Raw genomic sequence first — 13,487 nt, forward strand, 5'->3', positions numbered from 1 at the left:
CAGAGAGTTCCATCTATTTTGTTGTTTTTCAGTCGTACAGTTGAGTCCGACTCTTTGCGACCCCATGGACAAAGTCGCGCCAGACCCTCCTGTCTTCCACCATCCTCCGAAGTCTGCTCAAATTCATGTTTGTTACATCAGTAGCACTGTCCAGCCATTTCATCTTTTGCCGTCCCCTTCTTCTTTTGCCTTCTGTCTTTCCCAGCATCAGGATCTTCTCCAGGAAGTGCTCCCTTCCCATTTGGTGGCCAAAGTATTTGAGCTTCAGCTTCGGCATCTGACCTTCCAGGGAACAGTCTGGGTTGATTTCCCTTAGGACTGACTGATTTGATCTTCTTGCAGTCCAAGGGACTCTCAAGAGTCTTCTCCAGCACCACATCTCAAAAGCATCTATTCTTCTGCACTTGGCCTTCCTTATGGTCCAGCTCTCACAGCCATACATTACTACTGGGAATACCATCGCTTTGACTATACAGACTTTTGTTGGCAGGGTGATGTCTCTACTTTTTATTATACTGCCCAGGTTCGCCGTAGCCGTCCTCCCAAGGAGCAAACGTCTTTTAATTTCATGGCTACAGTCATCATCTGCAGTGATTTTGGATCCCAGAAATGTGAACTCTGTCACTACTTCCATGTCTTCCCCTTCTATTTGCCAAGGTGTGATGGGGCCAGATGTCATGATCTTAGTTTTGTTGATGTTGAGTTTCAAGCCTACTTTTGTGCTCTCCTCTTTAACCCTCAACAAGAGGTTCTTAAGGTCCTCCTCACTTTCTGCCATTAGTGTCATCTGCGTAGCTGAGGTTGTTGATGTTTTTCCCGGCAATCTTAATTCCGGCTTGTGCTTCATCCAGGCCAGCATTCCGCATTATGTACTCTGCATTTAGATTAAATAAGCAGGGCGACAATATACATCCTTGTCAAACTCCTTTTCCTTTTCTAAATCAATCAATTGTTCCATATCCCGTTCTGACAGTTGCTTCTTGACCCTTATACAGATTTCTCAGGGGACAAGTGAGGTGGTCTGGTACTCCCATCTCTTTAAGGACTTTCCATCTATACCTTGCGGCTATCACAACTTTAATGCCAGTAGCTCACGAAGTAGAATTTTTGTTCACAAAACTCCACAGCTTAGAGGGAGCATTGGCTGCCACAGGGACTGTGAGACAGGAGGCTGGACTAGATGATCCAGCAGGGCTCTTCTTAACATTCTTATATTCCTACCTTCCCCTCCTTCCCTTTCCTGTACTGAAAACAGTAGTTAGAATGTCATACTCAGGGCTGTTTTTTTAGCAGGAACACACAGCAACGCAGTTCTGGCTGGCTTGGTATCAGTTCCGGCTGGCTTGGTGTCAGGGGCTATGGCCTAATATGCAAATTAGTTCCTCTTAGGCTTTTTCTACCAAAAAAGCCTGTGTGAAACCATGGTGATGTCAGGGAGAATGGCCTAATATGCAAATGAGTTCCTGCTGGGCTTTTTCTACCAAAAAAGCCCTGGTCATACTGATGCGAGGGAGAGCCAAATACAAATCACCACCATTATCTTCTCAGTCTAACCTACCTAACAAAGTTGTTATAAAGATCAACTGGAGAGAAGTGTGCTGAGCTGAATTCTTTGGAGTTAAAATGTACAATTTAATCACATTTCCAAAGTAAGCTTGGGCTGAAAGCCTAGCTTAGGTTTAGAAGGTTGAGGTCCAAATCTCTCCTTAACCAGAAATGTCACTGGCCTCTGGCACGCAGCCATCTCCCAGCTTAATTTACTTTCCAGTCACGCTGCAAGACTATGAGGAGAAGGCGATTTATTTGGTCACACATTTGTTTAAAACATTTCTGTCCTGCATCGATAATTGGAATTCTCAAGTTATTATAAAACACAATTAAACCAACACTATCAGTGGTAATAAATCCTGACAGCAGAAAACAGCAGTAACGTTTATATACAAATGACCTAGCAAGTACAAGCTGTTAAAAACAAAGAAAAGGACCACTGCAAGAGCCACTAAGAAAAATATCTATATACTAAAAGGCCAGGACTGCATAAATCTTGGAGAGGAGCCATGGGGAAACAGGAAACTGAATCAAAATAACATAACCAACATAGAACAACAGGAAAAGCAATCTCGCTTGACACCAAAGGCCTGGGAAAATGTAAGAACAAAAACAACCTCCATTAGGAGCTAAAAACTGGGCGGGGGGGAGGGGAGTGCCAATTGAGAAGTGATCGCCTGCTCTAACCAGAGGTCAGTTCCTTTGGAGAAAATGGCTACTGTGGAGGGTGGACTCTACACCATTATCCCCCACAGAGGTCCCTCCCTTTCTCAAATCCTGCCCTCTTCAGACACCATCCCTAAATCTCCAGGAATTTCCCAGACTGGAGTCGGCAACCCTAAAGGGTACAATGGGCACTGACAGGCAATTGGATGTTCCAAGCTTTTGGGAAATGGGTCCAGGGCCGGATGTACCTATTTTTGAAGGGGGGGCAAAGTTAGAAAATGGTACCCCCCACTACCCTCCCACCATGAAGATCTACCTTTTTGGAGGGGAAAGGGGTGGTGGTGGCACCCCCCCTTGCTCTGGCACCTGGGGCAGCTGCCCCCTCTGCCCCTCAAGATCTGGCCCGGTGTGGGTCCACCCATCGGCCACTGGAAGAGGAAAGCAGTTTTCCTTCCAAACCCATTTTGAAAGTGTGTGTAAAGTGAGAACTTTTGTTTTTGCTGGTGGGTGGGGTTTGGATGACAAGAAGAGGTGACCAAGGATCTGGTGTTGTCCATGTGCTTACTTCTGGTTCTACTACTTACTGCCTGCTCGACCAGTACAGATAATTACAATGCTCATCGTTCGCCTTCAGTGCTTTGATGCCTGCCCTGGCTGTTTCTGGGCTTAGTGATGAAAGCAGGTGGTTCTGAAAGGGCCATATGGTTGCCAGCAGTCTTGGGCATTACTTAGGACCAAATCCAGGATCGCCCCACCCCTGGTAGGTTCTGAGACCATCTGCTCCATAGCACAGTCATTGAGAGCATCAAGAAACTCAATCTCTTTCTCTCGACCAGAACACTTATGCTTATCCCATTACATATATTGAACTCATCTCTCATTGTCAATCTCACATACTGCTGTTTTGCTGCTTTCGCATGCTCATACTACTCAGATCAAAGGTTTGCTCAATTTGTTAATTTTACTATTCTGTCATTGTACCATTTTACATTCTAAACCACTGCTACCAGATAATTTTACTTCACTGTCATTGGTTCTTAAATCTGTGCCATGTTGCATTCTGGGCCACTGCCTACCAGCTATGTATGGCTCTGCTCAGCTATGTATGGCTTTGCTCATTATGCTGGATTCCTTGTCTGATGAAGTGTGCTTAAGAACACATGAAAGCTTACCTTCTAAATAAAAATTTGTTGGTCTTAAAGGTGCAACTTGACTCCCGCTTTGTTCAACTGCTTCAGACCAACATGGCTGCCTGCTTGGATCTATCTACTTTTTAAGCTGGGTAACCTACAAACCAGTTTGGTGTAGTGGTTAAGTGTGCAGACTCTTCTCTGGGAAAACTGGGTTTGATTCCCCACTCCTTCACTTGCAGCTGCTGGAATGGCAGATTTCAATTGGTGAGAGATGTAAAAGTGATTGCGCCGCTTGGGAGCAGTGACCATAATGTTATTGATTTGTATAAATAGGGAGTTGCCCAAAAAGACCGCCACAACCACGTTTAACTTTAAAAGGGGTAAATTCTCTGAGATGAGGAGGCATGTGAGGAGGAAACTAGTAAATAACTAGTCCACAATGGGAATTACGACTCTGGTGTTGAAGTCTCTCCCCTCCCCAAATGTCACCTCCAGCTCCAAGTATTTCCCAAGCTGGAGCTGGCAGCCCTCTTCATATGTCTTACTTTGGGCTTTCTGAAAGCATCTATCTGGCCATGAAGGGTGACATGATAGAGGTTTACAAGATTATGCATGGGATAGAGAAGGTAGAGAAAGAAGTACTTTTCTCGCTTTCTCACAATACAAGAACTCATGGTACTCAATGAAATTGCTCAGCAGTCGAGTTAGAATGGATAAAAGGAAGTACTTAACACATAGAATTCACTGCCACAGGAGGTGGTGGTGTCTACGACTTCAAGAAGTGATTGGATAAACACATGAAGCAGAGGTCCATCAGAATTAAAGGAACTCTCTGTCTGGGGCAGTGATGCTCTGTATTCTTGGTGCTTGGGGGGGGGGGCAACAGTGGGAGGGCTTCTAGTGTCCTGGCCCCACTGATGGACCTCCTGATGGCACCTGTTTGGGGGGGTTTTGGCCACTGTGTGACAGGGTGTTGGACTTTATGAGCCATTGGCCTGATCCAACATGGCTTCTCTCTTATGTTCTTATGAAAAAGGATGCTGGACTAAATGAACTGTTAGTGTAATTACGCAAAGCAATTCTCATATATACATATGTATTTAAAAAGATTAGACCATGAACACATGAAGCTGCCTTATACTGAACAGGCCATTGGCCCATCAAAGTCAGCATTGCCTACTCAGACTGGCAGGGTCTCAGTCCAGAGAAAAGTCTTTCCCATCACCTACTGCCTGTTCCTTTTAACTGGAGCGGCCAGGAACTGAACCTAGGACCCTACCTGCTCTCCCACTGAGCCACTAACCCTCCTCAGGTTTATGACAGACTCATCTAGCAATGTTTCCTTTCCGCAGTAACTAAATAAAACCTCCACATCTAGAGGTACTACACCTCTGAATATCAGCTTCAGCCTTCTCTCCATGCCATTTTCCTGAGCCAGGATTGTCCGGGGGAAGGGCGACATTCTTTGCTTCTTAGAAAGTTGCACATGACTTGATGGGCTATGCATGCAACCCTCAAAGTGGAGCTGGAAAAATGGAGAAGAGGAGAAAGTTGAAGCTTCTTCTGCAGTGAACTGTGGTCCTGATCCAAGTGTGTTTGGGAACTTAGTTCCCAGCAGAGTGACATGTGGCTGATGGATTTTGGAAGGAAAATGAGCAAGTTGTGGCTAATGACGTCGGGAGTCAGTGGGAGTACAGCAGAGTGCCACACATGTAAGTGTGTGTAATATGTGCTTCTAGAACTCCCCTATGGATTTGGTACTCATGCTTCCAGACCTCATCCTGGTTCCATTGAATCATTTCAGCCATTCCTACAGCCAATTTACCTGCTTGATCACTGCTAATCAGCTAAGAATACCCCCCTCAGCCCTCTTTTCAGAACCAAGCCGCTCATGCACAGATGTAGAGTGCCTGAAAGCGATCTCAAAGTAACCAACAGGCCCAGAGGCGCTGTATTTCCATAGCATCTTTTCTGAGACTCGCTCTCAAAGGTGGCTTTTAGCAGCTGAACTCAGCATCTCTGAAGACAAAGCAGGCAGGAATGCTGAGCCATTTAGAACGCTGCAGCTGCATGAGATGAAAAAAGAAAAGACTTGTATTGCAACAAATTTGTAGAATAAAGACATTCATTTTCTACTTCATTTCTTTCTCGGCTTGAGTATTGATTCAGAACTGAACATAGTTCCTGATAGAAGAGCAACAAAGATCTAAACAGCCTGGGACTGGGGGAGGGGGGGGGGAAATCACCTCAGCTCAAATGAATTTGCCCTCAATTTACGACTGTGTAATTTGCTTGACATACTAGCATTAAATGACATAGGGTTGCCAAGTCTGTGTTGGAAAAATACCTGGAGACTTTGGAGGCAGATCTGGGAAAGGGTGGGGTTTGGGGAGGGGAGGTCCTCAGCACAGTACAATGCCCTGGAGTCCACCCATCAAAGCAGCCATTTTCTCCGAGGGAGCTGATCTCTGCCAGCTAGAGATCAGTTGTAAAAGCAGGAGATCTCCAGGCCCCACCTGGAGGCTAGCAACCCTAAAATGACATGAGAATGCATGGCCCTACGATAGCTCAGTCTTGTCAGATTTCAGAAGCCAGGCTAGCCTGATCTCCTCAGATCTCAGAAGCTAAGCAGGGTGTAATGTACTGAGTGACGAGACGTGTTGAAGGCAACATGCTTTATTAGCGAGTACATCACAAGGCTAAACAACGCGGGCCAGGTCCCGATTATATAAATACCCCGGAACAACCCTCAGTCTGGCCAGGTCTAATCCTGGCCAGTTAAACTTCCTGCCACAGATCTTGATTGGCAGAGCGTATTAGCGGAGCTACATCTGGGGACCAGAGGACTTCCACTGGTCACCTCAGTAGTGTCCGCTGTGTTGTAACTTCAGGACTGAAATGCAAGACACAACACTCCTCCCTCCTAGTTCAAGACACAAAGTCTTTCAAGTAGGCTGGTGCCCTGCGTTCCCGGGTTGACCTCCTCGGGGTTTTTTGGGGAGTTGGAGCGGCTGCCGTGACTGGCGGGGCGGCTGGTTCCTCGTGGTGGGGTGACGCCGGAAAAGGCTGTCCGTCGCCTGTTGCTGTTCCGGAATTTCCTCTTTGGGAGGGGTGCTCCCTCCACTGTGGTGCTCTTCCGCCCGCATAGTCAGTGCGGCCGGCATAGGCTGGGTAGCTCCCGGGGGTGTTGCTGTTAGTACTCCCCCACTCCCCGCTCCCTCGATTGCTGTCGGTTCTTCTGGCAAGGTGCGATGGCACAGCTGGTCAATATGCCTCCTTAGAATCTGGCCCCCCTCTGACGAGACCTCGTAGGAGTGGGACCCGGTGACCCGCAGCACCTGGGCGGCTAACCACTCCGGCCTGCTTGCAAAGTTCTTTGCGTATACCGGATCCCCTGGAAAGAATCCCCTAGTGGCTTCCCTGGTTTCAGGGGAACTGCGGAAGTCCATAGCCCAGTCAGGATGCAACCTGTCTAGCCTCGTGATCAACTTCCTCCCCATTAGTAACTCGACAAGGCTTAATCCGGTGACGGGGTTGGGGGTGATTCTGTTATCAAATAGGAAGGCTGCCAGGTGGTGATCCCAATCTCCCTGTACAATGTGACCCAGGACCTCTTTAGTGGTGCGCACCAAGCGCTCTGCTTGGCCGTTGGTGGCTGGATGGAAATGGGTGGACCAAATGTGCTGGATGAGGTACTGATTCAAGAACTTCTGGAATTCCCGGGCAGTGAAAGCAGTCCCATTGTCCATGACGAGGGTCTTGGGAATCCCATGAGTTCAAAAGATCCTTCACAAAGATCTGACCGCCGCCGCGGTGGAGGTTGAAGCTACGGGAATTACTTCCAACCACTTGGTGTCTGCATCGACTAAAAGAAAGAATATTTGGCCCTGGTATGGCGCCGCAAAGTCTAGGTGTAACCAGGACCACGGTCTCCTGTTGGACTCCCAGCGGTGGACCGGGGCACTGGGCGGATCAGGCCGGGACTCTTGGCAGGGTTGGCACCTTCGAACCCACCCTTCTGTCTCCTCGTCCATCCCCAGCCACCATACATAGCTACGTGCCAGGGCCTTCATGTGCACTATCCCTGGGTGTGTTTCGTGTAGGGCTTCCAGCACTTGCTTCTGCAATGGGGGGGGGGGAACCACCACCCTGCTACCCCAGAGAAGGCACCCCTTGTGCATGGACAGTTCTTCTCTGCATGATGCGAATGCCCTGAATTCTGCGTCCAATTTGCCCGCAGGCCACCCCCTTCCCACTCAGTCTAAAATGTGTTGCGGTCTCTACCCGTGGCCCTAGCTACCTCAGCTGCGTGGAGGGGCCTCTCTGGTAGAGTCTGTATAAGCCAGGTAGACTGTGGCCATCTCTCCCACCCCTTGATCCCTCTTGTGGAATAGAAATCGGTGGGCGATGATGGATGGCTGGGGCGAGAAGTACCCGGTCAGGAGTCTATCTCCTCGTATGTTTTCTCCGTGACCTTCGCGGGGGCCAAGAGACCCTTTACGATCTCGAATCTGGCCTCCCCGCAGACACTCTCTTACGGCTATCGTCTGTAATCATGTTCGCTCGTAGGTAGCAGTCGACCCACTCCGTGTAGGTCTCCCACCTATCGGGGTTGGCGGGGTCGAACTCTGCAAGGTGGCCCGTTGTCCCACTTGGGTTAGCCATGGTGGCGGCGGGTGCTTCAGTCTCCCTAGACTGCGTGCCTTCTTCATCTCTGGCCAGGTCAGCAAAGTCCCGCTTTGGGAGTTACCTAACTAGAATCCCATCCTCGTCGCCACTGTAATGTACTGAGTGACGAGACGTGTTGAAGGCAACATGCTTTATTAGCAAGTACATCACAAGGCTAAACAACGCGGGCCGGGTCCCAATTATATACATACCCTGAAACAACCCTCAGTGTGGCCACGTCCAATCCTGGCCAGTTAAACTTCCCGCCACAGATCTTGATTGGCGAAGCGTATTAGCGGAGCTACATCCGGGGACCAGTGGGCTTCCACTGGTCACCTCAGTAGCATCCGCTGTGTTGTAACTTCAGGACTGAAATGCAAGACACAACACAGGGCTGCCCCTGGTTAGTACTTGGATGAGAAACCATCAAGGAAGTCCAGGATTGCCACGCAGAGGCAGGCAATGGCAAACCACATCTGATTGTCTCTTCACTTGAAAGTCTTACAGGACTGCAGTAGGTCAGCTGTGACTCGGCGGTGCTTTCTACCACCACTGAGCAGGGTCAGCTGTGGTTTGTACTTGGATAGGAAACCACCAATTAAGGACTGTGTTTAGTACTTATTTTATTTCATTATACATAGATGTTATGCATTGTTCCTTTCTGTAATGAATTGTTTTGATTTCAAGTCAAGTTCATTTTTTTTCTTTTTATGAATTTGATATTATTTTCATCCAGGGTTCCCAACCTTCTTTAGCCGCTGGACAACTTGGAATGTTGTAAAAGAATAGAAGGCATTGGTCGGGCTGCCCCCACAAAATGGCTGCTAGGAGAACAGGGCCAATAACAAAATGGCTCCCATGAGGGAATGAAACATACTACAAAAACAACTGCCATATACAAACCGGCTCAGCCTGAGGCCAATCACAAAGTGGCTGTTATGGGCGTAATTAGCTCTGTTTGGGGAAAGAGACATGACTTGGTTTTCGTTTTGAATGAAGGGGAGGATTTATTCCTTGTATGACCACAGGAACTGGTTGCCAAGCCAAGAGACATAAGGAAATCTATGGGCGTTTTCGCACTGACCTTAATCGGCAGCGACGCCCCTCTTCACCGCGCAGGATCTGCGCGGATTTCGCACCAATTGCCGCGGAGCACCCAGAAGAGCCACAAAGTCCCGCGGCTTTTGTGGCGCAAATGGAAACTGGTTTTTGGCGGTTTCCATTTGCGCCGCAAAAGCTGCGGGACTTTGCAGCTCTTCCGGGTGCTCCGCAGCAATTGGTGCGAAATCCGCGCAGATCCTGCGCGGTGAAGAGGGACGTCGCTGCTGATTAAGGTCAGTGCGAAAACGCCCTATGTAAAGTGGCCAACCTCAGTCTGGAAATTTCTGGAGATTTGGGGGAAGTGCCTGTGGAGGGGGGAATTGGGGGACACCACCTAGAATCAAGGATCTACCACACAGTCTGCCATCTGGAGCTTCCATTTCCTCCAGGGAAACAGATCTCTGTAAACTGGAGATCAGTTTTAATCCCAGGAGAACACCAGGCCCCACCTGGAGGTTGGCAGCTATAGGCCAGCCACAGGTACACAGCAGACATATCATGCTTATGTTTTGCTAATCAGTAGGTGCTACCTGAAACTCCTTCCTTAGTTTAGTTAATCTGAAGTGTCTGAAGGGACGGGGACAAAGGGTGGCAATCAGGGGTGAGCTGTCCCAGAGGCACACACTAGATTGTGGGGTGCCGCAGGGAGCAGTTCTCTCCCCAATGCTATTTAACATCTATATGCGCCCCCTTGCCCAGATTGCCTGAAGGTATGGGTTCGGGTGTCATCAATATGCAGATGACACCCAGCTCTATCTGCTAATGGATGGCCGGCCTGACTGCGTTCCAGGGAATCTGGACCTGGCATTGCAGGCCGTGGCAACCTGGCTTAGGCTGAGTGGGCTGAAGCTGAACCCAACGAAGACAGAGGTCCTTTGCGTGGGCCGCGGCGCCCTAGGGAGAGAAATACCTCTCCCGGTTTTTGACGGTGTGCCGCTGAAAGCGGCGCACCAGGTCAAGAGCTTGGGAGTTCTACTGGAGCCTTCATTATCAATGGAGGCCCAGATAGCAGCCACTGCCAAGTCGGCGTTTTTTCACCTGAAGTGGGCAAGGCAGTTGGCTCCCTTCCTGGAGCGCTGGGACCTAGCAACAGTGATCCATGCAACGGTCACCTCAAGATTGGATTACTGTAATGCCCTCTACATGGGGCTGCCTCTGTGCCGAACCCAGAGGTTGCAGCTGGTGCAGAACGCGGCGGCTAGGCTGTTATTGGGACTCCCGAAGTGGGAGCACATACAGTCGGGGCTACGAGGACTGCACTGGCTTCCAGTTACTTACCGGGTTCGTTACAAAGTGCTGGTTATTACCTTTAAAGCCCTATATGGCCGAGGACCTGCCTACCTGAGGGACCGTCTTTCCCCATACGAACCCCAGAGAGCACTGAGGTCAGCAGGGAAGAACCAGCTGGCTATCCCCGGACCAAAGGAGGCAAAACTGCGAAACACTCGCACACGGGCCTTCTCTATCGCAGCTCCACACCTATGGAACCAGCTCCCGGAAGAAGTATTATTTCTTTTTAAAGGTTTCTAGGGGTCAAACTAGCAACTCTCTAAAACCCTCTAGCAGTGGCAAGCAGTAAAATGTTCTTCTTCCTCTTGGAAAAAGGGAGGGGAAGTGAAGTCTAGTCACTTGAGTCAACGGGATGCATTCCAAGCAGGGAAATCTCCTGGTGGTGGAACTGATCTCCAGATGGCAGAGATCTAGTCCCTTATGGGGGGAAGTGGCAGCTTTGGTAGGTGGAACAGAAGAGGAAAAGGAAGATATTGAATTTATACCCTGCCCTTTCACTTGGAGTCTCAGAGCAGTTTACAATCTCCTTTCCCTTTGCCTCCCCACAACAGGCCCTGCCACTAGGCAAACTAGGCAATTGCCTAAGCCACTGGCCTTCAGGGGGCACCAAACTGGGCGCCCTCCATGTGACTCAGTGATGTTATCAGTGCGGGAGGGGTGTGTGTGTGTGCCAGAAGTTAGCCTTGCCTAGGGTGCCAGAGAGTCTAGGGCTGGCCCTACAGACATCTTGTGAGATAGATGGGGCTGAGAGCGGTCTGAGAACTGTGACTGACCCAAGGTCACCCAGAAGCTGCATATGGAGAAGTGGGGAATTAAACCTGGGTCTCCCAGATCTGAGTCCACCGCTCTTAACCACTACACCAGAGGTGGCCAACGGTAGCTCTCCAGCTGTTTTTTGCCTCCAACTCCCATCAGCCCCAGCCATTGGCCATGCTGGCTGGGGCTGATGGGAGTTGTAGGCAAAAAAAACATTTGGAGAGCCACCGTTGGTCACCCTTGCACTACACCAAACTGGCTCTTGTACCTGCTGAGCTTCTTCCCCTCCTCACCTTCCCCAGGCTCCACCCCTAAAAATCTCCAGCTGTTTTTCAACCCAGAGTTGGCAACTGTTGTGTATGTGAAGGCATGCCTGGACATATTGAGTGTAAGCGTCTGCCTGGCTCGTTGGGACTGAGCTTGAGCGCATCACAATTAAGAGGATCCTAGGATCTGCCAATGAGGATGCATATTCTAATGAAGGATCCAAAAAGGGCACAATCACAGATGAGGGGGCTGGGTTTCTTCTGCCCCATATATTGCCTCATGTTCTGGTGCTCAGTAATAGTTTGCAGTCACTTAATGCAGATGTTGAATCACTAATAAGGAGCTTTAATCACTACGCAAGAGCCTCCTCATGCACTGTACCCAGCATTAAATAGCAACCTTAATTCCAAGCCTCCCATGGCAGAATAGTGCAGCTTGTGAAAGCCACTTGACGTTACCTTATACTGAGTGAAACAACCAGGGCTTTTTTTGAGCTGAAACGCACAGAAACGCAGTTCTGGCTGGCTTGGCATCAGGGGGTGTGGCCAAACATGCTGGGTTTTGTCTACAAAAAGTCCTTTGCGAAACAATGGTGATGTCAGGGGGTGTGGCCTAATATGCAAATGAGTTCTTGCTGGGCTTTTTTGGCAAAAAAAACCCCCTGGAAACAACCGGTAGTCAATACTCACAGCAGCTCTTCAGAACCTCAGGCAGGGAAGCATCTTCCATTTATTTTTATTTCATTTTATTCCATTTATAGCCTGTCCTCCCCGCTGAGGCGGGCTCAGGGCGGCTTACAGAGACATGTGTATACATGAGTAGACGTAGTAATGTGACAATAAAACCATAAAAACACAGAATAGTAAAAAAAAACATAAAATACATTTCGGTGCTATGATCTTAAGTTTTAGATTTATAATTCCCTGTAAACCAGATCTTAGGTTGTCCTCTCCGCTGCTGCTGTACAGCAGATTGCAAGTAGTGGTTTGTGTGTTGTCTAATGGCTAGCAGTCTAATTTACAAATGCCTGGTGGAAGAGACCCTGACCTCTTCCAGCAACTCATTCCACCAGCGTGGAGCCACTACAGAAAAGGCTCTGGCTCTGGTTGTCATGAGCCTGCCCTCCTTAGGGCCGGGGATTGTAAGTAGATTTTGTGATCCAGACTGAAGTGCTCTCCGGGCAACATGTGGGGAAAGGCGGTCCCTAAGGTTTGCAGGCCCCTGGCCATATAGGACCTTAAAGGTGAGAACCAACACCTTGAAACAAACCCAGTATGCGATAGGCAACCAGTGCAGCACTTTCAGCACAGGTTGAATGTGCTCCCGTAAAGGAAGACCCATTAACAACCTGGCTGCTGTGTTCTGCACTAGTTGAAGCTTCTGGGTTTGAGACAAGGGCAGCCTCATGTAGAGGGCATTGTAGTAATCCAATCTTGAGGTGACCGTGGCGTGGATCACTGTTGCCAAGTCGCCGCGTTTGAGGTAGGGGACCAGCTGCCTTATCAGCCATAGATGATATCACTTTCTACCTCATCCTTTGAAAGGGAGGCGCTGAGGACCGAACCTGAGACCCTCGGCATGCAGAGCAGATGCTTTAACACTGAGCTGGAGTCCTTCCCGCATTCTGGCATGGCTTTGGAAGTCCCTTCGCCTAGGATGCCGGTCTGGACCTCGTCCAGAGGTTTGCCACAAAATCCTTTAATGAAGATTGAATCTGGCTATTCTCTGATTGTTTTCTTTTGCTGATTGCTGTTCTCACTCTGGTTTGGACTGTAGTTATTTGGTGCTCCTCTTGGCTTGTTTTTATTGGTCTGTAGTCTGAGGGTTGGTTCTTAAAAAAAAAAAAAACCCTGCCGTTTGTATTATTTATACTGGTTTACCAATCCTTAGTGTCTGCTTTTATCGTTTTTAATTTTGTAAGATATCCTGAGCGGTAGAGCAGCAGGGCAGATCTGTGCCGCAGAAAGTCTATCAATATGTCATATATTTCTCAGCCATTCCTCCAGGGACGACTAAGGAAGTAGTAATAGGCCCTTTTATGTTTTCGCTTTCATGTGT

Source organism: Heteronotia binoei, chromosome 1, assembly GCF_032191835.1.
Source record: "Heteronotia binoei isolate CCM8104 ecotype False Entrance Well chromosome 1, APGP_CSIRO_Hbin_v1, whole genome shotgun sequence".
NCBI lineage: Eukaryota > Metazoa > Chordata > Lepidosauria > Squamata > Gekkonidae > Heteronotia > Heteronotia binoei.